This window comes from Pyrus communis, chromosome 14 (assembly GCF_963583255.1).
Source record: "Pyrus communis chromosome 14, drPyrComm1.1, whole genome shotgun sequence".
Lineage (NCBI taxonomy): Eukaryota > Viridiplantae > Streptophyta > Magnoliopsida > Rosales > Rosaceae > Pyrus > Pyrus communis.
Window position 1 is genome coordinate 21,400,133 of NC_084816.1, and position 26,459 is coordinate 21,426,591.

Here is a 26,459-nt window from a genome sequence, read left to right on the forward strand (position 1 = left end):
GACTCCCACAACACCACAAGAGCACGTTTAGCAAACCACATTGGTAAGCAAGGACCCAGATCGACAAATCACAAGCACCATAAGCATGGATTGCGATCAGCAAACCACACTGATAAGAAAGGATCACTATTCATGACCACATTGCTAGTGTGACTTTCTAGCTTAAAAGAGAAACCGATGCCATCGAAACCCCATAAACCATCATCCATCATACTTTCAGCATGCACAGATATACGTGTTATTCAAACTCATGTACTGCATGGCCCATAGTCTATAATTTATCACGGCATAACTGTTCCATCCAACATTAATTCTATATCAACTATACAGTGATATACAGAAAAAAAAAAAAAAAAAAAAAAAAAAAAAAAATTAAAAGCCAGATAGCAAAGAATATAATTCAATAAAACCCCCAAGAGCCAAACCAGAAAAAATAAATGCACGTACACCGATTAGTTCCTTACGAGCCTCCTGCACTTCATCATTATTCCTCCGTTCCTTAACAAGAAGTGTTTTGTAAAGTTCCTATACATCGGTATACTCCTCCTCCTTCTCCTTTAACTTGCTTTTAATTTCCTCCACCTTCTTCTTGGCTTCCCATAGTCTATAATTTACCAGTTAAAAAAAAGCTTGGAAACCCATAAGCAGTTTGGAAGGTTGCTCCTCGAATTGTTCATCCATGGTGATTGAAGCGAGAAGGAGAAGGGGAGAAGAGAAGGAGAAGGAAAGAAGGAGGAGAGGAGAAGGAAAGGGGGAAGGGAGAAGGCAGAGGTGCAAGGAAGGGAGGGAAGGTTTTATTCTGGATACTGTCGATTAAAACCTATAGCAAGCTTTTTTAAAAAAAATATTACACTATTACCATCTGCAATAAAATTCCCTTCCAAAATTTTAAATTCCTTTCCCCACCCCCAAAAAAAATTTGTCACGATTTAAAAATTCCCTCAAAATTTTAAATTACCCCCCAAAATTATAAATATTTTTTATTTGTATTTTCTTATAACAATTAAAATTCTCTCAAAATTTTAAATTTCTCCCCAAATTATAAATATTATTTATTTGCATTTTCTCATAACAATTCAAGTGACAAAATCAATTATTAGTGTCGGCTACAATCGACACCGTGTTTTAAAATGTTTAAAAATAATTATTAGTGTCGGGTAGAATCGACACAATTCTTTTTTTAACCGACACTAACTTTATGTCGGTTGAAAATGACACGATTTTCTTTTTTATACAACACCACCATTTAAAAAGATTAAAAGTTGTGTTGGTTATAAGCGACATTAACAATCTAGGTTGGTTATAAGCGACATAGACAGTTTATGTCGGAAATGTCTTATCCGCTAGTATATTATATAAAACTAACACCAACCACCGACATAATAAGCCACTTTTGTGGTAGTGCTCCTCGGCCCATGCCAAGGTGACTCCTGGCTCCTGCCAGCCGACATGCCGCACCACCTCGACGGCTGCCCAATGGCAGCACCACCCAAGAAGAAGACAAAGAAAATTAAGTTTTTCTTACATTGGTGCGGAGCGGAGAAGACAAAGAAATCAACGGAAGACAGTTATTTGCATGGGCAAGCAAAGAAGAGTGCTAGGGGAATGGGAACAAATATCCTGTAGCTTTCTCTCTTTCTTGTAGGGATAAATAATTGCCCTTCGAAGTTGATTTAATCCCCTACTAAAGGTAGGCTACAATAGGCTTTGGAGGCGATTTATTTCCCTTTCCTAAAAGAATCTAATTCCAAGTCCAGGTGGGAATCTGCATCAAAGTTGGAGATCTCTACACCTGCTGCCCTTTCTTGCGAACAGCCTAGCAGGTGTGAAGGCATTTGTGGAGCAAAAAATAATCAAGAAAATTATGAAGGTGACACGTGTACTTTTGGGTGAAAAAGATAAAATTACCCTCGAGGCACATCGAGATTCCCACACGCATCCCGGCCCGGCCCCCACCATATCCTAGGCTCGACTCCACCGTAGCACGATATTGTCCGCTTTGGGCCCCGACCACGCCTTCATAGTTTTGTTTCTGGGAACTCACACGAGAACTTCCCAGTCGATCACCCATCATAGGATTGCTCACGCACGAACTCGCTTAACTTCGGAGTTCTTATGGAACCCGAAGCCAATAAGCTCCCAAAAGGCCTCGTGCTAGATAGAGGTGGGAATATACATATAAGGCTTAGAGGATCCACTCCCCTGGCGCGATGTGGGATCTTACACAACCCATCTTCGACCATTTTTGCAGAATCAGTTCAACTCATCCTCGACCATTTTTGCATAATCAGTTCAACACGTCTTTGACCATTTTTGTGCAACCCGTCGTCGACCATTTTTGTAGAATTAGTTCAACCTATTCTTGACCATTTTTGCAGAAGCAATTCAACCCATTCTCGACCATTTTTGCAGAATCAATGCAACACGTTTTCAACCATTTTGCATAATCAGTTCAATCAATACTCGATCATTTTTGCAGAATCAGTTTAACTCGTCCTTGACTATTTTTGCAGAATCAATTCAACCCGTCTTCGACCATTATTTTTCTAAAGTTTCCTAGCCTAACTTGGTGGACTTGGCTTTTCCATCTTGCTGCTATACTTGCTAGAGTTTTTTAGCATATTCCATGCACCGACTAAGTTGGTGTTGGTTTTTTAACAAAAAAATTAGTCATCTATTTGTAAACAAAACGCAAAGTAAAAACAAAACAAAAACAAATTGAAGCAGCTCACGTATACACGGTGCACTATTGACCGCTAAGCTTGGTATGGATTTGTTAGATTTGATTAGAAAGTGAATGAGAACCATAACTTTGATAACAGAGTATAGTTGATTACTGGTCTAACTTCAGCAGAGCCTCCAAATTTTAATTTAGTGAGTATGAATTAACATGCCAATTATACTTTAGGGATAAACTGCAATTTTTTTTTTTTGTTTTTCCTGTTAAGCACAGAATGCATGCATTGACCAAGAATCTTTTCATAGGAAGTATGTATGTTTGTTTCTCCATATCCAGCCATGAGGGCTCATGAATTAAGATCATCAGTATAAGATGATAACTTTTACTAGGAAAAGCTAAGATCATCAGTATAGGATGACAAGTTTTATTAGGAAAAGCCTATTAGAGTAAGTTTGATCTAACTCCAGTTTAAACCAATTTAATAGTAATCCAATAATATTGTTTCATTTCTCCATCAGCCGATATAGAAATAAGGCCAAAATTCAAGTTTCCACAGAAAGCATCAACAAATGCATATGCAGATTGCAAAGCGGAATAGCCCAAGCAGCAATTTCGTAATCACAACAACCAAAACAATAACAAGACAAGCCGGATCTCACCTTACAGCTTCGACGTTTGCTCTCATTTGTTCCTAATTTCAATTAGCCTCAAAGTATCAAATTTGCTGGTGCAAAAACGTTGAAGTAGCCGAGCAAATGAGTTAAGAGAAGGATAAAAGCAAAAATGGGGCCAAATTTTTTTTTTTTTCGAGAGAGAAGGGAGCAAAAGATGAAGGAGATAGAGGTGTGAAAATATTTTACAACTAAAAAGGGTATTTTCATAACTTACAAAAAAAATAATGATGTCATCTTTCATATATATTACCTTTTGTCTTTCCATGAAATGTTTGAAAAATGTTGTCTCAATATAAAATTAAATATTAAAAGTATACTCTATATGTAATTTTTCTTAATGTTAAAGAGATTAAAATTTTAAATTAAATTTTGTAAACTAAATGATGTGATTGAAGATGATTAGATTATTATTTAAATGTTAATTAACTTGTTTATTTTCTACTGGTAACACATATTTGGTTTACAAATTTGGTTTAAAAATTTAGTCTCCCTAACATTGCTCTATACGTAAACAAGGAACTTACAAATAACATTCAAAGGAAGTTATAAATAAATTCAACTAGGCGCGCATTTGCGAATTTCTCTTGACACATGTATACACAAATTCGTAACTCTATTAGTTTGAGTTTTAATCGTTTTTATGTTTTGTCAACTTATTAGTTTGGTTCCTTATGTAAAGAATAATTTATTTTTCTTTCTTGATGATTTTTATTTTTTATTTTTCTCAACTTGTTTTACAGGTTATTAATTTTCAAATTTTGTTTCAGAGGAGTTAGGTCTCATGTCTCCACCTTTTTTTCTTGTATCTTTCTTGTTTTGTTTCTAAATGATCAAGTTTGTGTCCTCCTCTTTACATGTATATTTTTGTTCATGTATTTTGAGGGGTAAGATTTATGTCATTTTATGACTAAATATAATTTATTTTTCATATCAACTCTAAACTTCTCCTCGTAACGCCAAAGTTTATTAATCCTATGTAACTAATGATGGAATCAGTTCTACATAAACAGTCTCAAACAAGCAAGTACACGAGAACACTAATGGTTTATCTTATATTGCAAATAGTATTTCCCAACCCTAATATATACGTAGGGACTGTAAATATTTTCATCAAACTTGGTGATCTGATTCGATGTACAATAACTCTTTGATGAAAATGGATCGGGTCAAATTCAGGGTTTTAAAACTCAGCGTCAAAGCTACGAGTTCGACCTTCTTCATCACAACCTTTATTAGCATGTCCTTCTACCCAATGAGCTATGGAACGACCATGTATATATCATGTGTGTGAAGTTTAGGATCCAATACTCACTGTATCCATACAACGGCTTTACACTAACTCCTCGCGTTTTGATTACGTGACAAATTGTGAGAAGCACTTCGTATAACTAATATGTTCAAACTCGTTTCTTTGAGTAAGATATTCTTCATGGATATTTTTTTTTTATCGTTAAAGAAAATTGATTGCAGATGATAGCTAATCATGAACAAAAATTTTACCATACTCTCATCGATGTATTGGAATATTGAACGACCAAAAATTCTGATGTATAGTAAGGTGCGGTGCATGTCAGAAATCCCTCCATGCAAAACTGTGAAATGGGATGATCAGTACGTTGCCCTCTATTGTCCAGCATCCGTGCAGTCTCGTGATCCAAGATCACCAAACATAGCATGCAGCATCATGTATTGTCTCATATACGACCGCATTCAAAAGAAGAAAAACACTGACAGTTATAATCAATTAATTAATTGGAATAAGTTACAAACTCGTATAACCTTTGTCTTGCTCATATATTTATGACGTGGCCTAAAAAGAGAGAATTTATTTTTCATGAATATAATTTGGTATATGCGTAAATGAAAGATTTGCATTTGCATACATTCTTCGAAATCACTATCACAGGCACTCTTCAAAAATCACACTTATGTCAGGATAGCATGCTTTTTTTTTTATTGCGATATTGCGTTAGTGGTCTTTAACGTTTTAGAAGTACATGCCCAATTAAAATCATTAACCAACATACTCGTTCAATCTAGCGACACTGAATCAACTCTCTTAAGGGCTTTAAGGCAGCATGAGTAAGTCTGTGCACTCTATAGGTGACATGGCCTTTTTTATTTATTTATACAACAATATATTTATATTAAGGGGTAAAGGATTTAGTCTAAGCTATACATAATGAGTTTGCAATAATAATTTGATGTCAAAGTTATCATTCATATAAGTCAAATTTAAGACCTTTCACTTACAAGTGATTGTAAGAACATCACTAAACCATATTATTAAGTGGCTGAGCTAATGTTAAGTGTTGTAGTAGGAAATATTAATTTCTAATCAATTTGTTTTGGAAAATTAAGTCAATTTCTAATGCTGTGTGTTCAGATTAATTGACATGGTTTTCACATTGGTTCAATTCCCCTTTATCTAAACTCAGATAATCTAAGTCACAATGACAAGTCTTAATTAAGGTGATTTTGATTTCATGGTTTAGAAGCCAACTAGGTGTTAGCCAGTTATGGCCGAGCATTTATGCTCCAATTGACAACCACAATCTTCACGCGTTAAAGTGATGTGGATCGATGGTGCAATATCAACAATGCAGTCTTTTTCCACCACTAACGGTATTTGTATAGACTATTTCAAAAGATTAAACAAAAAAAAAAATGTATGTATGTATGTATGTATGTATGTATGTATGTATGTATACAATATGATTGATTTCTTGGCAAGTAATAACAATACAAAGTGAGAACAATTCCATTAAAAGATGTCATATGTTTAAGAAATAAAAATGTACATCTCATCAAACTCAGGATGACATCACTTAACGAAACTATTATCTCACTCAATGTCCCAACAATACGACAATTGGCAAATCAATTGTATAGATGTCAATTAGACATGAAAGAAGAAAATCATGTAGAAGATCTTGTAACTTTAGGTCATTGTTAGAGATATTGGGGATGCAAATTTCTTCGTCTTTATTGTTGAACAAAATTGCACCTGCAAAACAAATAACACCTTTGGTCAAGGCCAAGAGCCTCATGCGCCCATGATGAATGGGGGAGGGGGGCTTTGGCCGGAGAACCTCTGATGCCAAAGTTAGAATTTAGAGGGAAAAGTGTTTGGAGAATTTAGAGAATTTAGCAAGAGAATTGGAATTGAGTTTTGGAGAGAATAAGGTAGTATTTATAGGGGTGTGGCCGGTCCCTTTAGGAGGAGGAGGAGGACCGGCCACTTGGTTGGTATTTTGGGTGAGGTTCATGATTTGTAGCTAATTAGGAATAATTGAATAATAAATCAATTAATTAGCTAATTAATATAATTAAAAGGAATGATTTGGGGGCTACCTTGTGGAGAGGATTTGATGAGGATGGATGACATAGGTTTAAAAATAAATACCTATTTGGGCATTTTTGACTTTATTTGGGCATTTAGTTGGGAATCAAAATGAATTGCGAGTTTTTTCACCGCCACCATTCGGAGGCCTGCTAGTAAGGCCTTGTACTCTGCTTCATTGTTGGATGCTTTGAAACCTAAAGTGATCACATGCTCGAGCATCAAATTGTCTGGGGTAACAAGGACTACGCTTGCTCTCGAATCTTTGTAGTTGGATGTGCCATCAACATGCAAATGCCAGAAGTCTCCAGCCGATGAAGCAAGCATTGCTAGGGCGTGCTCGGTTACCTCCGAGACGTCGTTGGGCTGCTCTATTGCATCATGAATGTGTGGTAAGGAGCCGTGGAGCTAGGGCCAGTATTAGGCCACTCTAGAGTTGAATTATGGAGCAAGGCTCGGCTGGGGTCGTGTGACATGTAGCAGGAGGTAGTGTTCGACTGTCGGTACATGTTGCTCCTATGTAGAATCTTTTGGGGTGACGAGGACAAAACTTGCTTCCGAGTGTGTCTTTCTAGTGTTCTTCTGCCCTTGGCGCGCATTTGGGTCGAGTTGTTGCGTTCGTCAGAAAATTATGCATCCACCAGTGTCTACACCTTTATCGTCACGCATTTGGATTTGGTGGAATAGTGTGTCCTAAAGATGACTGCGTGCGTCTGAAGGTAAAACTTGAGCTTCAGGGTTGCAACAACTATGGGCAAAGTTAGTTTTTGAATTTCTGGTAACATCGAGGAAAGCTTTTGAACTGTGGAATACAGGTAGTAGAGCCCCCAGCTCTTCTCGTATGATGGTAGAGCTTAATACTGTTTCAGATACCGTCAAACATGCGAATAGGTCATATACTGCTTCTAGTTTGGATAGTAGGGAAGTGATGTCAGGTTCTTTTTCAAGTCCTTGCATTTTGATCAACGAGGCCTGTCCCAAAGTGCGTACTTATCTGTCAGAGCGAAAGAGTTTACCAGAGTTAGATGATCAATTTTTCGAACAGCGGGTGGTCTGCCGAAGTGTTTTTTGGAAGACTACTTTGCCTGCTCAAACTCGTCTGTGAAAGGTGACTTACTTATGTTGGTCATGTCCCATCGTAATGCCTCATCGGTGACCTTGTTGTGTTGGAAATCACACAATCACTTGGTCAAGAGTATTTCTACTTCTTCTTAAATTTGCCTTTGTTAGAGTAGTGGAGCTCTCGGCTGCCCGCGGTCGTGACATGCTGGTCTAGGCTGTTCTTCTATGTATTCGGCTCGTTTACACCGCGGCTGCGATGCATGTGGTACGTTCCTAACAGATGAACGAATTTCTCGTAGGCTGCCGATTAAACTTGAGCCCGATTGAGTGACTGCTTTTCTCCGTCCATCGTGCTTCCTACTCCGATGTGAGGTGGATGATGCTCCTTGAGGGCTTAGCAGCGAATGAACACTTCGCCTGGAAGGTTGCTCATGTTGACTATCGAAGTGTGGCCTCAACCGTGAATGTATGCTCATCTGTGGGCCTAGTTGAGAGTGCACATTCATCTGCGCACTAGGATGGGAATATACGCTATCTTGAGAACCCAGTCGGGATTGTACACTGGTCGAACGCTCGGTTCATAGTTGGTTGCCGGGAAGTTGCTGGAGAGGTTCTTTATCTGCCATTGTCCTATTTCAGGACACCTCGTCTAGGGGACGTTGCATCTCAGTGAGCTGCAAAAGCTGGTTCATCAAGGTTGTCTGTTATACGAGGGCGCTCGTCAACTCTATGACTTGTCGAGATAAGTGTTCTCCATTTGGGTTGGAAGAGCATGGAAGGAATTTATCTCCTTGAGCAGTGGAAGTGTGGTAAACTCCGGGCGTGAGATTTGAGTTGAGAAATGTTAAATCCATAGAAAAATGTGGTGAAAATACTCCCGGTTCGATTGTCGGTCTGGAAATTTAAAGCCTGGAAGGTTGAACTAATCTTGGACCGATTTGGGCTGTTGGAAGGCCACGAGAATGGGCTGCTTGGTGGGAGCAGGTTGGCCACGGGAGTGGGCTGCTCGGCGTGTGCCGCACATGGGTGCGAGGCTAGGGCTTGGCTTGGCAACGCGTTAGGCTTTAGGTGGCACGGGCTGGCTCGGCTAGGCTTGGGCCCTTAAAGGTTGAAGTGGCATGGCTCGGGCCGTGGTTGTGGTGCCATGTACCTTGCTGTGGGTAGTTACCGTGGTGGTGTCTTGTGGGGGTGCCGCTCCACTCATCGCCATGTTGAGCCTTGAAGATTGCCAGAGTCCTAATCTTTGGACGTTGGAATTTCCGTTCGTCGAGGTTTCCGAATCCCTTGCCATTTGTACTTTTCTTTTACATTTTATTAAATAATTTTTAGAAATAAAAATTCCAAGAATAAGAACGTACGAAAAATCTACAAATAAGCAAAGAAACAAAAAACCTTAAATGCGAGAGTCTTCTACGAGCGTGTGACTCAACCCTCAATGAAAGCACCAATTTGTGGATGCAAATTTCTTCCACCTTGTTTGTGGACAAAATTGCACTACAAAACAAATAACACCGGCGGGGGGGGGGGGGGGGGGGGGAGGGGGGCTTTGGCCAGAGAACCTCCGATGTCAAAGTTAGAATTTGGAAGGAAAAGTGTTTGGAGAATTTACACAATTTAGCAAGAGAATTGGAATTCGGTTTTGGAGAGAATAAGGTAGTATTTAGTATTTATAGGAGTGTGGCCAGCCCCTTTAGGAGGAGGAGGAAGACTGGCCACTTGGTTGATATTTTGGGTGAGGTTCATGATTTGTAGCTAATTAAGAATAATTGAATAATAAATCAATTAATTAGATAATTAATATAATTAAAAATAAATGATTTGGGGGTTACCTTGTGGAGAGAATTTGATGAGAATGGATGAAATAGGTTTAAAAATAAATACCTATTTGGGCATTTTTGACTTGATTGAGAGATGATTGTCCACTGCTCGAGCGTAGGAATTCCGATGTGTCTCAAGAGTAATTTTATTTTTTTAACCCAAAAATCCATGTGTCGCCTTTTAATTATTTTTGGCTCCACTAACATTTGTACTAAGAAGAAATAGGGTCCATATAAACTTGTTGATTGCAGAGTGAGAGAGACATGCAGATGCAAGTCGATGTGTGGTGTGGGCGAGTATTAAGCAGGCATGCCAAGAGTGCATCATGTTTGTCAAAAAGTGCATACGACGAGGGTAATAGTCACAACAATTGGTGGCTATCATGTGCTGCGGGGACGGTGACACCAAAATACTTGGTCCTTTGGGACTCATGAACGATCCACGCTTACTAGAGAGAGAGAGAGAGAGAGAGAGAGAGAGAGAGAGAGAGAGAGAGAGAGAGAGAGAGAGAGAGAGTACATTGATGGTTATTCATGTTGTTTAATTAGTTTTTTTTTTTTTTTTTTTTAAATGAGAAATTTCATTAAATTCAATTGGAAACGAACAACATGAATATTTAAGGACACAAACGTTTGTTATGTAATATGAAAATTAGTATTGTTTTGTGTCTTCTTACAATACAGTTTCATAATTTAAACCTCTTATTTTTCAAGTCTCGTTCAATGATAATCTTTAAGAGCAATCGATTATATAGGAAAATATTATTTAACCATCACCAAAGAAATAGATATTAATTACGAAGATAATGATATCAACAAACATTGAAATATGAAGATAATAATCAAATAGTTATAACTTATACGATTTATGATTGAGTTATTTTGTCGGTAAAGATTATCTGACCCAAAGAATACATGGATTGCATCACAGGTTCATATTTCTAAAATGAATCTAAAAGAACATAAATACGTATTAAATTACAAGTGCAACATGTACTCTATCCAAACACAAAGATGGGGTGGTCAATCAGTAGTATGATTTTTTTTTTTTTTTTTTCTGCCAAATCCCTTCTCCATCAGTCCCCTCCTCTCTCACTTTTCTCTTCTTTTTTTTTTTTTTTTTTTTTTTCTCTCTTTATAAAGATATCAACACCAGATGTTCACGAGATTTTATCATGACTGTTTAAATATAAAGTTGGAGAGGAGGAGAATTTGGAGGGGAGAGAATTTTTGTAACATTCCACATCGACCGACTGAGAGGGGGTGATGTGCCTTATATGTACATGCCCATCTCCATATAGCACGAGACTTTTTGGAAACTCATTGGCTTCGATTCCATCGGAACTCTGAAGTTAAGTGAGTTCGGGCGAGAGCATTCTTAGGATGGGTGATCCACTAGGAAGTTCTCATGTGAGTTCCCAGAAACAAAACTGTGAGAGCGTGATCGGAGCTCAAAGCGGACAATATTGTGCTACAGTGAAGTCGAGATTAGGATGTGACAATTTTACTCTGGTCAAACATGACAACCTCATCAAATTTTTGTTATATAATTCTCATTATCCTTACATTTCTTTTATTTTAATATGCCAAAATCATTGTCTGCCTCCCCATAAGAAAATCACAATATGATATTGTAGATTTACAAGGTAGCGGTAAGAGGAAAAAGAGTGATAGAAATTGTGATCGGTTTGGGAAGAGCCAATATATGTTTTTTTCCATGTGAATTGTAGCATCTTATCTATAAATAATTTTCTTTCCTTCTTTTTCAAACAAAGCCGATAACTCGATTCCTTTTACACCAGAAAGCTAAAGTTACTTTAAATTTGATAGTGAAAAATTGAAATCCCTCCCTTTCTAAATGCGCATGGCTAAGGAATTTGACAATTGATAAAAAAGATCCATGCTTCTTTGGCAAGAAACTTTAGCTTAGGGATGAAAAAGAGAACTCCATATTTGGTTTGAAATGTACAACCAGTCATAGTTTTTTTGTCCTTTGTTTTTGTCAAAAGGTCCTTTATTAAATACAAATATGAATGTTCACCTCTTCAATCAAGATATTGAAAATAAATTTAGGACCAATTTATAGACATCGAAATTTTGGTGGTCAATAATTCAAAATTTGACCACTTGAATAGTCGAAATTGGCTAGGCCAATTCATGGGTAACACATGACAAAGCGAGCAATCAGGAATGACAAATGTCAACATCTGAGACCTCATTCAAACAAATCAAATCAAGTACAAAAGGGAACAAATTAACCCTAATTTGATTAATATATCAATTAGGGTTTAATTTCCTAAATAAAAGATTCTGATTTAATTAAGAGCTAAACTGATTAATTAGCTCAAATTAAATCAAATTAGAAAATTAATCTCACAAATTACAAGATTCAAATTTGGGATTCTAAACTAATACACAATCCCTTGCATAGAAATAATAGGCTCATCTTGAAGAAACAAACTTGAGGGAAAGGAAGCAAGCTCAAGCCTTTGGAGAAAACCAGAAAATTCTCTGGCCAAAGCAAATACCAAACACTCAAACACGCTTGTGTTCTTCATCAAGCTGGTGGAGAATAAACAAGCACAACAAACACATATGTCGATTCATCCACTACCAAAGCCAAGGATCATCCACCACATGGCACAATTGGTGGTCCCGATTTGTTCAAAATCAAGCATCGACGACCATTGAAGAAATTAAAGCCCGATTCAAGTCCAAGTGTTCACCATTCTTGCGTCAAATTCTACTTTGGAGATCGAATCAAAGGAATATTGTTGTAAACAAATAAACCACAAAGATTATAACTGTAAACATCATTAATACATAAATTTATTTTGTACACGTGTTCTTGTTTTAATCATAGCAGGAAATTTCGTGTTTATAGTCTCACAAGTGAATACCACCATGCTTAACTATGTATAGGCCACACTATTGTTATCACGAAAGGAAAACAAAAACACAACGGATCTTAATAATTTTGTAAACATGCATCCTGTAGAGACACATTGAGAGGCGGATTCTTAACCATTGATTGATGAAGGTCAATTATAAAACAAATCAATGAAAAACAAATATGCATCACGTTTAAATTAACGAAGGATTAACATTTGCATTATAATTAATAAATCAAAGCTAGTTGCTAAATTATTATGTTTTAGGTAGCTTACTTTTTGAACAAAGGCTACTATTCAACAATTTACTTGTCTCTATCAAGAAAAATTTGCAGTCTCTTATTCATCCGAACAGAGCCTCACACTTGATTGAAAAATGGAAAAGTTCAAGTGAACTTTCACAATCATGCTTTTTTGTAAACCAAATAACACGACTGGGGTGATGTTAAGGCTTATGGCGCAAGGCATGATATGATTTCTTAAGATATTGACTTGGAGGATTAAAGATTTATAGGAATGAATAGCCTTGGTCAAGCCTTTGGACCCACTCTCTTAAAACTCTCTCAACTTACCCATCAATCAATATGGCATTTCTTAAGAGATTATAATTGTTGGTTGAGGCCACAAAGTCTTGGTATTATACATCTTGAGTAGAAGAGTTTTAGTACTCGTTTGAAATTGTTTTATAAATGATTAAAAACGTTATAAGAGAAAATATTTTTGAATTCTAAAAATGGATAAAAAAAACACTTAAAGTGCTTCTTGGAAGAAGAACATATTTTTGTAGAATTCATTTGCGTTTTTATTAAGAATTAGTTTCAAAATCATTTTTAATAAAAATGATTTCAGTTATTTAAAAGAACTTTTAAACGAGCTCTTATATTTAGTAAAATGTATTATTTGCATTATCTTTAAGGAGACGATTTTCTATTTATCCATCAATCATCATGGCATTTCTTAAGAGATTATAATTGTTGGTTGAGGCCACAAAGTCTTGGTGTTATACATCTTGAGTAGAAGAGTTTTAGAACTCGTTTGGAATTGTTTTTTAAATGACTAAAAGCGTTCTAAGAGAAAATGTTTTTGAATTCTAAAAATGAATCCAAAAACACTTGAAGTGCTTCTTGGAAGAAGAACATGCTTTTGTAGGATTCATTTGTGTTTTTACTAAAAATTGGTTCCAAAATTATTTTCACTAAAAACGCTTTTAGTTATTTAAAAGAACTTTCAAACGAGCTCTTATATTTAGTAAAATGTATTATTTGAATTATCTTTAAGTAGACGATTTTTTATTTATCCAATTAAAAGGTCAAAAAACGAATATGAGTGTGCATGGGAAGGAAATGTATGTGTTAAAATCACTTCCAGGTCTTTAAAGTAGGATCAAATTACAATATCAGAATTTAACTAGACATGAGATAAGCTAGCACCTTTGCAATACTCATGATACATTGATACGCTCAGCTAAACTACGGTGATGCCTCATGAAATATCAAGAAATTCTCCGCTGAAGTACGGTGACACCTAACATTTAAGATTTTATTTTGGAAGCAACTTATATTGCTTATAGAAGAAAACATAAACAGTAAATGGGAAGAAAATTCTTTACTTAAGGGATTATGAATGAATGAGAATCCCGTTCCGACGGAAACATCCATCTTCCATTGCAAGGGCTGCAGTGCATGTTGGATTTGTGCTAAGTGGGCTGTTGGATCAACTGGCTGGGCCTTCACTATTAAAGGTTTCTGATCCAATAAGGCCCAACCTAGGAGAGGCAGCTCTGTTTGAATAAAGTGTTACTGTGTAACTTATATCTATGACAAGGAAACAATCTAATTACAACCCATAAGAATGTTAAGTGGTTATGAACTTATGGAGAAGGGTTTTAAAGTCATTCGAGGTAGGAGTGGTACTTGGGACAGAAAATCGAAATCGAAACACTGATCAAATTGGACCACACTAAATGGTTCAGTTTTGTGGTATCGATACGGTTTATGTTTGAAACTGAATTGAAAACAATTTGGTTTCGATTTATAATATTTGAAACTGAATCCAAACTAAACCGAACCATATAATATAAAAAATATTTTTTTTGGTCGAATTTTGGTATAGTGTTTTTTGGTTGCTGGGATTTATTTTTCCATTTTGAAACAAGGGGATGTCATCGAATTTTAGTATGGTGGTTATCAATTTTAGTTTTACTTACTTTTAAACTGTTCTTCTCCTGTGTTTTGGGGCCAAAACAAACTGAAAATAAAATTACAAAAATAAAATTTAAAATAAAAAGTTTGGAACCCCAAACAGAAATAGATGTAAGCTAAGCCGAATTTTTAACAGGCCTAAACCAAAACCAAAACCGTTTGAAACTTAATCGAACCAAAACCATTTGAAACCTAATTGAACCAAAACCAAATAGTTTGGTTTCACTTTGTTTCTCATTATCAAACCAAATCGAACCAAACCACAATAAATTTTCAATTTCGGTTTCGATTTTACCTAAAAGCCGCCCGCACGAAACGGTCTCCAGCCCTTCAGCGAGGATATATCTCCATCTAGTAACACTCATAATGTAATCAAGTTTAAGAAAATACCACCGTGACGTGTAAGACTCTTAATTATGATGACTGAGATGCTCCATAGTCCATACAGGAAAAAGTAAGCTTAGAGTTTACACCTTAAATTCTAGGGTGGTGTTATCCCCCACTCATTTTTACTCTCCACACATTGTTTGTTAAATTCTGTTATTTGACCTTCTTCAATTAATTCGATTTGATGGCCGAAAATCGAGACAGATGAATAGAATGTAAAAAGGAGTGTGGCTAACACTACCCAAATTCTACATGTCTCTTTTTAGCAAGAATCTGCATATTCCCCCATGAGGTAAAAAAGAATGTGGACACCCAAATTCTAATGCCTGCTCGTTGTCGAAAATGCTCTTCCTCTTGTTGCATTGTGAAGGGAGGAGTCTGGTTTAAAGTAATTGGCTTTCTTTTTCTTTTTCAATGAATTTTTGCTGTAAAGGTTTCATGACCCATTGTTACGGGGATTTTGAGTTAAGAGGTTTACAGGCAGGGTTAAAGAAGAGTAAATTGTAGTGGTGCATTTTGTGCAAGAATGATTTGGACACTTTCGATCACATTTTTATTATGTTGTCCTGTGGTCTTGGGTCTTTGGTTGAATACCATGCTTGCAAACTCAAGGTTTCCGGCAGCCACTTTGTTCTAAATTTTTATTTGTTTTTTTAATTGATTATCAAAGAGAATATCATGCTTGCCACTTACTCAGCTGCATGTTGTAGGTTGGTGATTTTGCCATTGACAATCGAGCAGGCATTAGCAGGACATTACACCGCATTACTGGCATTAGGAATCGAAAAGGTGTCATTATTGGTCTAACTTGTCGTGTTGGTAGGGCAATATCTGGCAGTGCTGTCTTGCTGCGAGATTTGGTTCAAGATGGCGGTTCTTTGTTACTCATTGGGCCTCCGGGGGTAGGAAAAACAACAATGATCGGGTTAGTCTTTCTTGTTCTCTTTATATTTGAGTCAACGCACCCTATTGCCATATCTGAATTAGTAATTTACACGAGATATCGCAGATATTATGCTTCTTAAGGAATTAGAGTTTCCAAAGTTATGTAATTTGAAATTCCCGGATGAACACATTACTGATAGTTTATCTTAACACTTGCAGAATGAATTATATTACAATGCAGCTAGCTATTGATCTAGTGGTACTTCCCTTCACTTTGCCGGACCTAGTTCAAATGATGCACCCCTCCCTTCTCAATAAAATAAACTCATCACAAGGAGTGTAATTGGTACCTCAGTGTCTCATCTAAGTTTGTGTGTATACCTTACATTGTCTCATCCAAATCAATGTTCTTATGTTCTGTTTTCATCATGAAATCGCATGCTTATTATCTACTTTTATTCAGGTCTTGATAGAGGCTGTTGAAAACCATATGCCACAAGTGATTGTAATTGATGAAACTGGCACTAAACTTGAAGCTCTGGCTGCAAGCAAAATTGCGCAACATGGAATTCAGCTAGTTGCCACGGCTCATGGTGTAACCATTGAGAATTTAATAATGAGCCCTTCATTAGAGATGCTCGTTGGACGAATACAGGTGAGGTAGCCATGCTTATTTTCAAATAATAGTCAGTTCTTTCTTTTTATTATTCTTTATTTTCTCCCTTATATTTAATTTTTCATTCTTTTCACTTGATTCTTAAGCTTGATATTCAAGTATTGATCTCTGTCTTGTGTTAAAATAGTGGTGGTAGTGTATCGATCCCTTTATGCTAGTTCGTAAATGTTTCTCTTTGATTTCTATTTAATTTACTTATATTGAATGCCTAAAAGTTTTAAGTTCTTTATTGTTCAATTACGTTATTTCCATCAATTTTTAGAGCGTGACACTAGGAGATGAAGAGGCCAACCGCCGGGGGGTTCAGAAGACAGTGCAAGAAAGGAAAGGCCCTGCAACATTAGTTGTGGGGTGGAGATAATTTCAGGGGATGAATTGAGAGTTCATAGTAGCCTAGAAACAACAGGGGATGTATCCTCTCAGGTATGCTTCTTTGGAAAAGTCAATTCTTTGTCTTTTTATCTTCCTTCAGTAAATTAATTCTAAAATCATGGTATCTTGGTGAAGGTCGTTTCCCAAAATTTGAGGTTCTTAAAATGCACTCTTGGGGACCGGAAACGACGACAACAACAACAACAAAGCTTTTTTTCCACTAAGTAAGGTCAACTGTATAAATCCTAGAAAGTCATTGTGTTTGGTTATGTGACACGTCTTCCGTTAGATCCAAGTACTCTAAGTCTTTTCTTAGAGTCTCTTCTAAAGTATTCCTAGGTCTTCTTCTATCCCTTCAGCCCTGGACCTCTGTCCCGTAATCGCATATTCTAATCGGAAAGTCAGTAGACCTTTGTTTCACATGTCCAAACCACCGTAACCTATTTTCTCTCATCTTTCCTTCAATTTCGGCTACTCCTACTTTACCTTGGACATATCCAAACCACCACAACGAAGCATTCTCATCTCCGCTCTACTACACTCATGTTATGTATGTGTTGATACTTCACCGCCTAACATTCCGTCCCATAAAGCATTGCCGTCCTATAAAACTTTCCCTTCAGTTTCAGTGACATACGGCGGTCACACAACATGTCGAATGCACTCTTCCACTTCATCCATCCATCTTGTATTCTATGGTTAAGGTCTCCAACCAACTCTCCGTTCTTTTGCAAGATAGATCCTAGGTAGTGAAAGTGGCCCTTTGGTACTTCCTGATCTCCAATCGTCATCCCTAACTCATTTGAGCCTCCGTTTGCACTGAATTTGCACCCCATATACTCTGTCTCTGACCGACTTCGGTGAAGACCTTTAAATTCCAACACTTTTCTCCAAGGGTTAAGCTTCGCATTTACTCCTTCCTGAGTTTCATCTGTCAACACTATATTGTTTACAAAAAGCATACATTAAGAAAAATCATCTTGAATATGTCTTCTTAACTCATCCATTATCAATGCAAAAAGGTAAGGAAATAAAGATGAGCCTTGATGTAACCCTACAGTTATGGGGAAGCTTTTGATTTGTCCTTCATGAGTTCTTACGGCAGTCATTGCTTCATCATACATATCCTTTATAACTTGGATATATGCTACTCGTACTCCTTTCTTCTCTAAAATCCTCCAAAGAATGTATGTTAGGACCTTATCATACGTTTTTTCCAAATCTATAAAGACCATGTGTAATCCTTTTTCATATTTCTCTATCTTTCCATCGATCTTCATAAGAGATAGATTGCCTCCATGGTTGAGCACCATGGCATAACCCAAATTAGTTGTCCAATACCCCGTGTCTCTTGACTCAGTCTATGCTCAACTGTCTTCATGGTTGAGCGCCCTGGCATGAACCCAACTGGAAACTACTGAAATGGAAAATTTTATTTACAGTTCCTTGGATGAAGAGGATGAAGATGTTGTAGCTATGGCCGATAAAGGATCTGGCAATATTGATTTCAATCCTGAGGTCTCTCCAAATATGTGAAAGGATTATTGGGGTGTTTGTTTATGGGGTAAGACATATGTACCTTGAAACAACCACTTAGAACAAGAAACTAGTATAGGACAAGGACAAATACTTGAAAAGTGACCCATTGCAAATAGTTTGCCATCATACTTGTGCTTCTAAGTGCTTAATGCAAGAAAAATGAGAGAAGACAATAAACCCCATTGGATAGTAACACAAGAATTCATATTCCAATCAACATGTGTCGAATTCTTCAATTGGTTCACCTCTGTTTCTTTTAGAAGAAATGACAAATTAAATAGCCGGGTAGCACTTGCTTCTCTTTTCTTTTGGATATACGGTGGAACTTTTTTCATTCTTAACACTTAGGTTTATGACTCACAAATCACAGCAGCAGAGGAGAAAATTTTGAAATTATCTTTGAACTACTGCAAAGGTTAAGTGATCTGTAAATCATTGAGTAGCCTCTTATTTAATATGTTCCCTATAAACTATTCTTGCTATCTCATAGTTTTTCGATCACTATAAAATTATGTAAACTCTTGTGCTGATAATCGGGTTTGCAAGAATTCTACATGAACTTAACAAGTTGTGATAAAGGAGAGGTTATGTGTTGATAATATAGTTCTTAAGAGTTTTAATACGCGGAAAAGTTAATGTCCTATTATTGTGCAAACACATTCTAAATACTGGGAAATAACTTCTTTGTTCAACTGATATTCCATCACTTCACGTCTACCGAGATTTGGGGCAATGGGTTAATAACCACACTTCCACGATAGATGGAAGTTGGCTGCCTTGCCTCTTTAAATGCAAAAATTCCCTGCTCATAAAGACACGTTCTGGGATTAGGGTTCTATCACCATAAGAACATAAGGGCTTTCAATGAGTAGAAGAGTATTCTGAAGCAACCATTAACGATCTCTTATCAGTTAAGTGTGAATTTTCCAACATTTGGTATCAGAGTAAGCTTAACTGGTCCTAGTCCATAGTTACATATTTTTTTCATTTTTTTATTTGGAATTAATGAATGGTGATTCAAAACTCTTAAAAGTGTCAAGATTATTTTCTAAAGAGCAGTATGTATGAATTGTCGAGAGTTTTAATCAGTGTATTGGGCCATATTGATCTATCTATATGTTAGTCCAAAGACTAGATTAAAAATTGCATAAATGATCCTGTGAATGGTGGCTGTACAATAAGGAAATAATGGCAGTTCATATGCCTAGCCTAAAGGCGTGATATAAACATGCATCTGAATAATTTTATTTGTTTGTTTTGATGTCTTCCTCAACTTTGAACCTGTCTTCCATTGAACCCTTGAGTGAAGGAAATTACAAAAAGTGGAGAGAAGATGTTGAGATCATGCTAGGGCTAATGGACCTTGATTTAGCCTTGAGAGAAGATGAACCAACACCATTAACTGATGATTCAACTCCTGATTAGATGATGAAATTTGAAAAATGGGAGAAGGCTAATAGAATGGCTTTGATGGTGATGAAGAGGACTATGAGTGATACAGTGAGGGGTGGCTTTGCATGTGACAAAGCAAAAGATTTCTTGGAAGTTGTGGGAGCGAAGTTCAGAAAGTTCAGAAAGTCAGAAAAGGCAGAGATGGGAGATTTGATGACAACCCTGAAACTTAATGAGAATAAGAGTGTGAGAGAGCACATTCTTAAACTTGTTGAGACTGCTGCCAAACTCAGAGAATTGGATGTTCCCATTGACGATGCATTCATAGTCCACATGGTCCTGAATTCGTAGCCTCCAAAGTTTAACCAACTGAAGATCTCCTATAATACTCAAAAGGAGAAATGGGCATTGGAGGACTTGATCTCGATCTGTGCACAGGAAGAAGTAAGAATCAAAAGGGATGAAGTATTTCACACCATTAATATGGTGCATGCTGACAAGGGTAAGAGAGTGGCTTATAATCATGGCAAGGTTCCTAACCCATACCTTAGTTTCAATTCTGCCATTCCATCCTCCTCTAGGGGCCCCATGACACACATGGATTACATGGACAATGTTAAGTGCTATTTTTGCAAAAAGTATGGGCACAAGAAAAAAGATTGTGAAAAACGGAAGATTTGGAAAAATAAGAAAGGTACAAATTTTGTTGAAATTTGTGTTTGTTTTGAAACTAATCTTGTTGAAGTCGCTCCAAATTCTTGGTGATTTGACATTGGTTGTTCGATTCATATCACCAATTCGTTGCAGGGGTTCACAAGAGGAACTACAACAAAAAGAAGTGAAGATATGTTGGCAATGGAAACAAAGTAGCAGTGGAAGCAATAGGCAACCTAAAGCTAAAGCTTTCAAGTGGTTTTATTTTAGAATTAAGTGATGTTCTCTACGTACCTTCTTTAAGAAGGAATTTAATTTCTGCTTCTCAACTTGTAAAATCCAGATTTGCTTTTAGTGGCGACATTGAAAGTATAAGGATTTTTATGAAAAATAATCCAAGTGAAATACTTGGAATTTGTTTCTTAATGCATGATTTATGGCATCTGCTTTGCTCAGTTTCAAATGATAAGGATTGCCTAAATGTGATTTCAACATTGCCAACTAAAAGATTGATTTTGAACGAGAATTCTTCCATGCTTTGGCACCATAGGCTAGGTCACATTTCTAGGGCAAGAATGGAATGGTTAATAAAAGAAGGGATTTTACCAAACTTGGATTTCGGTGACCTAGTCAATTGTATTAATTGCTTTAAGGAAAAATTAACCAATACAAAGAAGAATAATTCGACAAGGAGTCTGAAACCTTTGGAATTCATCCATTCGGATGTCTGTGGACCTTTTTCCACAAGGACTCTTTGTGATAATGTTTATTTTGTAACCTTTACTGATGATTTTTCACGGTATACTTATCTTTATTTAATCTCCGAAAAATCTTCCGTTCTAAATTGTTTTAAAATCTTTAAAACTGAAATTGAGAATCAATTGGATTTGTCCATTAAATTGTGAAGGTCTGATAGAGGAGGAGAATATTATGGTAGGTATACTCAGGTCAGGCTAAGGGACCCTTGGCGTTATGTTCCAAAATGGAATATAGGCACAGTACACGAATCCTGGAACACCACACCAAAATGGTGTTGCAGAAAGAAGGAACATGACTCTTATGGAAATGGTCAGGAGCATGATGAGTCACTCAAACCTTCCATATTCCTATGGGGGTGAAGCTTTAAAAATGGGGAACCATGTTTTGAATAGAGTTCCATCGAAGGTAGTAACTAAGACTCCGTGTAAGCTTTGGACGGAACCTAAATCAAGTCTTAATTATCGGCATGTATGGGGAAGTCCTGCAGAGGCTAGGATGTTCAATCTAAGTGAGAAGAAGCTGGATCCTACAGTCTCGTGTAACTTTGTGGGTTTTCCTGACAAATCCAAGGGGTATAGATTCCATTCGCCAACCTGTTGAATATAATTTATGAAGCAGGATGCGCCAAGTTCATTGAAGATGGAGAAGAAGCAGTAGACCTTGTTGATAAAAACGAGGGATCACGGTTTGAAGAAACTGGTATTGTGCAGCCAGAGAAAGAAAATGATATATTACTTGACAATGAAGGCAACGGAACAAATACCATGCATCATAGCCATGAAACCTTATTTAATGCCTTACCACTCATCGAGTTGCGAGCCCACAATTTTGATCATGATCCTGAAAGGATTGAGCCAAATGTAGTGATGGAATCTTCAACTAACGTAGCAAGCTCTTCAACCAATGTTGTGGGGTCATCATCGATGAATGCAACCCAACAAACTGACCCAATCACCACTATCAGGAGGAGATTGCAGCCACCAAGAAGCAGAAAATCTGCAATTCCTGATGATTATTTAGGGTATCTCCAAGAGTTTGATGTTGCTGAGGAAGTAATAGAGGAACCAATGACTTTCGAGCAAGCTATAAACTTTGAGCAGGCAATGTTGTGGAAAGATGCAGTATATGAAATGAAGTCCATGGAAGCAAATAAGGTATGTAGTGTTGTTCAAGCACCAGAAAACGTTAAACTAATTAAGTGCAAATGGATTTTTAAAATGAAGAAAGACTCAACTAGTAAAATCGCTTGGCCACAAGGCCAAACTTGTGGCCAACGACTACACTCAAATGGAAGGGGTTGACTACTCTGAAACTTTTTCCCTAGTGTCAACTAAAAACAATCTTCGAATCATGCTGGCATTGGTTGCACACTACAATCTCAAACTTCACCAAATGGACGTGAAGACGACTTTTCTCAATGGTGATTTGAATGAAGAAATTTTCATGGAACAACCACTTGGTTTCATAAAAGAAGGAGAAGAAAGAATGGTTTGTAGATTGAACAAATCAATCTATGGACTTAAATAGGCATCGAGGCAATGGTTCTTAAAGTTCGATGAAAAAGTGACAGCTCTCGGATTCAATGAGAACAAAATCGATGACTGTATATACTTGAAGGTATGTGGCTCGAAATTCATAGTTTTGATTCTATATGTGGATGACATCCTTCTAGCTAGCAATTGTTTGAATTTGCTGGTTGAAACTAAGGCTTTACTGTCCAAGAATTTTGAAATGAAGGACAAAGGAAATGCCTCTTTTGTTTTGGGAAATGCCTCTTTGGTTTTGCTTAACACTTTTCAAAGAATTTGCTGGTTAAAACTAAGGCTCTACTGTCCAAGAAACGAACTGGAAAAATAAAGCATGACGAACAAGACCTATGCATTTTTACTTGGGAGCTTGATGTATATGCTCAAGTTTGCACAAGACCTGATATTGCTTATGCCATAAGTGTTTTAGGCAGATATCAATCGAATTCGAGAGAACAACATTGGGTAGCTGCTAAAAAGGCATTAAGGTATTTGCAAGGGACGATCGTATATGCTGGTTTACAAAAGGTTGCAAAACTTGGAGCTTGTGGGATATGCAGATTCTGACTTTGCTGGCAGCATTGACAATAGAAAATCAACGAGTGGAAATGTATTTCTTCTTACAGGAATTACAGTGTCGTGGAAAAGTGTTAACCAAAAGGCACTCGCAACCTCAACAATGGAGGCTGAATTCATAGCCTTGTTTGAAGCCACGAAGAAAGGGATGTGGTTGAAAAATCTCATCACATTCATGAGATTGGTTGACACCATTTCGAGGCCATTAAACATAATCTGTGACAACAAAGCAAATGTGTTCTTTTCGAAGAACAACAAGAAATCAGAAGCAACTCGTTCAATGGATGTCAAGTATCTATCAGTGAAAGACCATGTGAAGAAATGAGAGATTTGTGTTGAGCACATAGACACAAAGTTGATGATAGCCGACCCATTAACAAAGCCACTAGATGTGGGGGTGTTTAAAGATCATGTTGCAAACATGGGGCTGCACGAAAACATTGAATCTACAGAAGTGTGGGAGTTAATAAGGCTTTCATGTACAAGTTAATTTTCATTTGTTCATTTCAAGTTTATGGCTGACAATGTGTTTTCATTTTGAAGAATGATTAATATCAGATAAATGCATAATCATTATTCCAAAGAATGTGTTATCCGAGTGTTTATCATGCAGGAAACTTGAACTGGAAAAGTCTAGTGATTGAAGACAGTGGCTCAGAAGTCAATCAATGAGGTAAACTACACAAAATGTGGGAGAAATAAAGAAATGCCAGTTATTTATTGTCATTAGAAATGTGTATAAATGGATGAATACACTTGCATTATACGACATGAATTTAAGGATTGTGATCTCAGGGTGAATACAGTACTAGTACATATATTATACTAGTACATATATTATTTTCTGAGGTTCAATCCCCAAATGATTGCTGGTAAATGTGAATGCGACATTAATTGCGTAAAACTCAACACGTGATCACATAAGGATGAGTTTATATTAGGACATGGAACCTTAAAACCACAACTAGTTAGCATCCATGTGGGAGAATGTAAGAATCCTACATGGACTTAACAAGTTGTGTTAAGGGAGAGGTTATGTGTTGATAATATAATTCTTGTCCATGTGGGAGAATGTAAGAATCCTACGTGGACTTAACAAGTTGTGATAAAGGAGAGGTTATGTGTTGATAATATAATTCTTAAGAGTTTTAATATGTGGAAAAGTTAATGTCCTATTATTGTGGAAACACATTCTAAATATTGGGAAATAACTTCTTTGTTCAATTGATATTCCATCACTCCACGTCTATTGGGATTTGGGGCAACGGGTTAATAACCACACTTCCATGATAGATGGAAGTTGGCTGCCATGCCTCTATAAATGCAGAAATTCCATGCTCACAAAAACACGTTCTGAGATTAGGGCTCTATCACCATAAGAACATAAAGGCTTTCAGTGAGCAGAAGAGTTTTCTGAAGCAATCATTAACAATGTCTTCCTCAGGTAAACATGCGTTGATCTTTTCTCTCTTATGTGACTAGTGTTATCAGTTAACTGTGTGAATTATCCAACAGGGTTATCATCGTTGACTGAAATTGCAGTATTGTTCAGGCCAGTAGATGACAGTGAACATAAATTAAAAGTAGAGGACAAGTGCGATTACTCGAGCAATTTTCTAATACAATACTTACAATATGAGCAGTTAATGTAGATCCTAGAAGCCAGCGTGATACAAGTGATTAAACAGTTGAAGATGGATGAAGCTGCTGCCCAGTTAACAGATGATATCAGGCGGGCAGATGCACTACTTGCTTTGCAATCGAAGCTCAAGAAGAATCCGCCGCTTCAAGCTGTTGCTAAATCTTATGAAGCGCCCGTTTATGTGACTAAGGTAATCAAAATTATACTTTCTTTGTTTTACCAAAAACTTTTCATTGATATGGTTCTACCATTGATTTCTCCACCTTCTTCCAGTCAAACTCGTTGATGGAAATTAGAAAGGCAGTTCGGGCATTAATAAGTGATCATAAAGATGGGCTAAGGGATTATGGATCTGTAGAGAATTTGAAGTCATCTGAGAAGATTGATGCTTTAGAGTGATTTTGATTAATCAGTAGTAATCTCTGTGGAACATTAAGTCTAATCAAAGTCTAGTTCAATAATTTTGCATGCAATACTGTTCGATAAAATTGTTATCCATCTTACAGGAGGCAAGAATAGCCATTGAGCAGGTTGTAATTCCAAAAGGGGAACCAGTGGAACTTTTCCGAGGCCATCCCACATTATGTCTCCTCAGATGGATCTTATTCGCAAGTACCAACTAGAAGCAGAAAGAATTAGTAAAGAACCGGATGTGTCTCCGTATCCTTCCATTTCATACTACAGTGAGTCAGTGGCAGAAGAGAATCATGCTAGGCTTGCTAGCGAAAGAATCGATGCCAATGATGTACTTGATGACTTTCTTGGTACCAACGGAAGCACGAATGGTTCACTCTCCATTGTGGACAGATTACCACTACTTCCTGAATAGGATGTTGTCAGAGTATAGCTAGTCTTTTGTTGCTAAACCTCACGACGCTAACTGCGAGGGGCGAGGGTCTGCAAATCTGTAACATTACATTGTGTTACCTTGTTCATAAGAGAGAAACGTGAAGATAAGTTTGATAACAATTGATCTGGTATGTATGATTCCATTAAGCACTCTTAAACACAGAACTTAATTTCTTCTTATTAATCCCGAACCATAAAAAATCCCGATCCCAAACCAAAAAAATCCCGAACCGAAAATTCCAAAAATTTTGGTACCAATCCCAAACTGATCCCGAACCATTCGGTACGGGAATCAGTCTCATATTTTTCTTTGTTCGGGAATCCCAAACCGATATATATATACATATATATTATTTAATTAACCATTCCTCTGCCCAATAACCTTTGGAAATCCAAACCGATATATACATATATACATATATATATATATATATATATATTATTTAATCAACCATTCCTCTGCCCGATAACTTTGATCAACCATTCCTTTGCCGAATAATCTTTCTTCACTGCCTTTTCCTTTTTTTATTCTTT

The 26,459-nt window shown here is 36.9% G+C and overlaps 1 pseudogene; it reads left to right on the plus strand.

Moving 5' to 3' along the window:
* The window catches only part of LOC137714568 (protein SEEDLING PLASTID DEVELOPMENT 1-like), a 41,043-nt pseudogene extending 15,138 nt beyond the window's left edge, over positions 1-25,905 (plus strand).
* Positions 25,906-26,459: the final 554 nt, after the last annotated feature.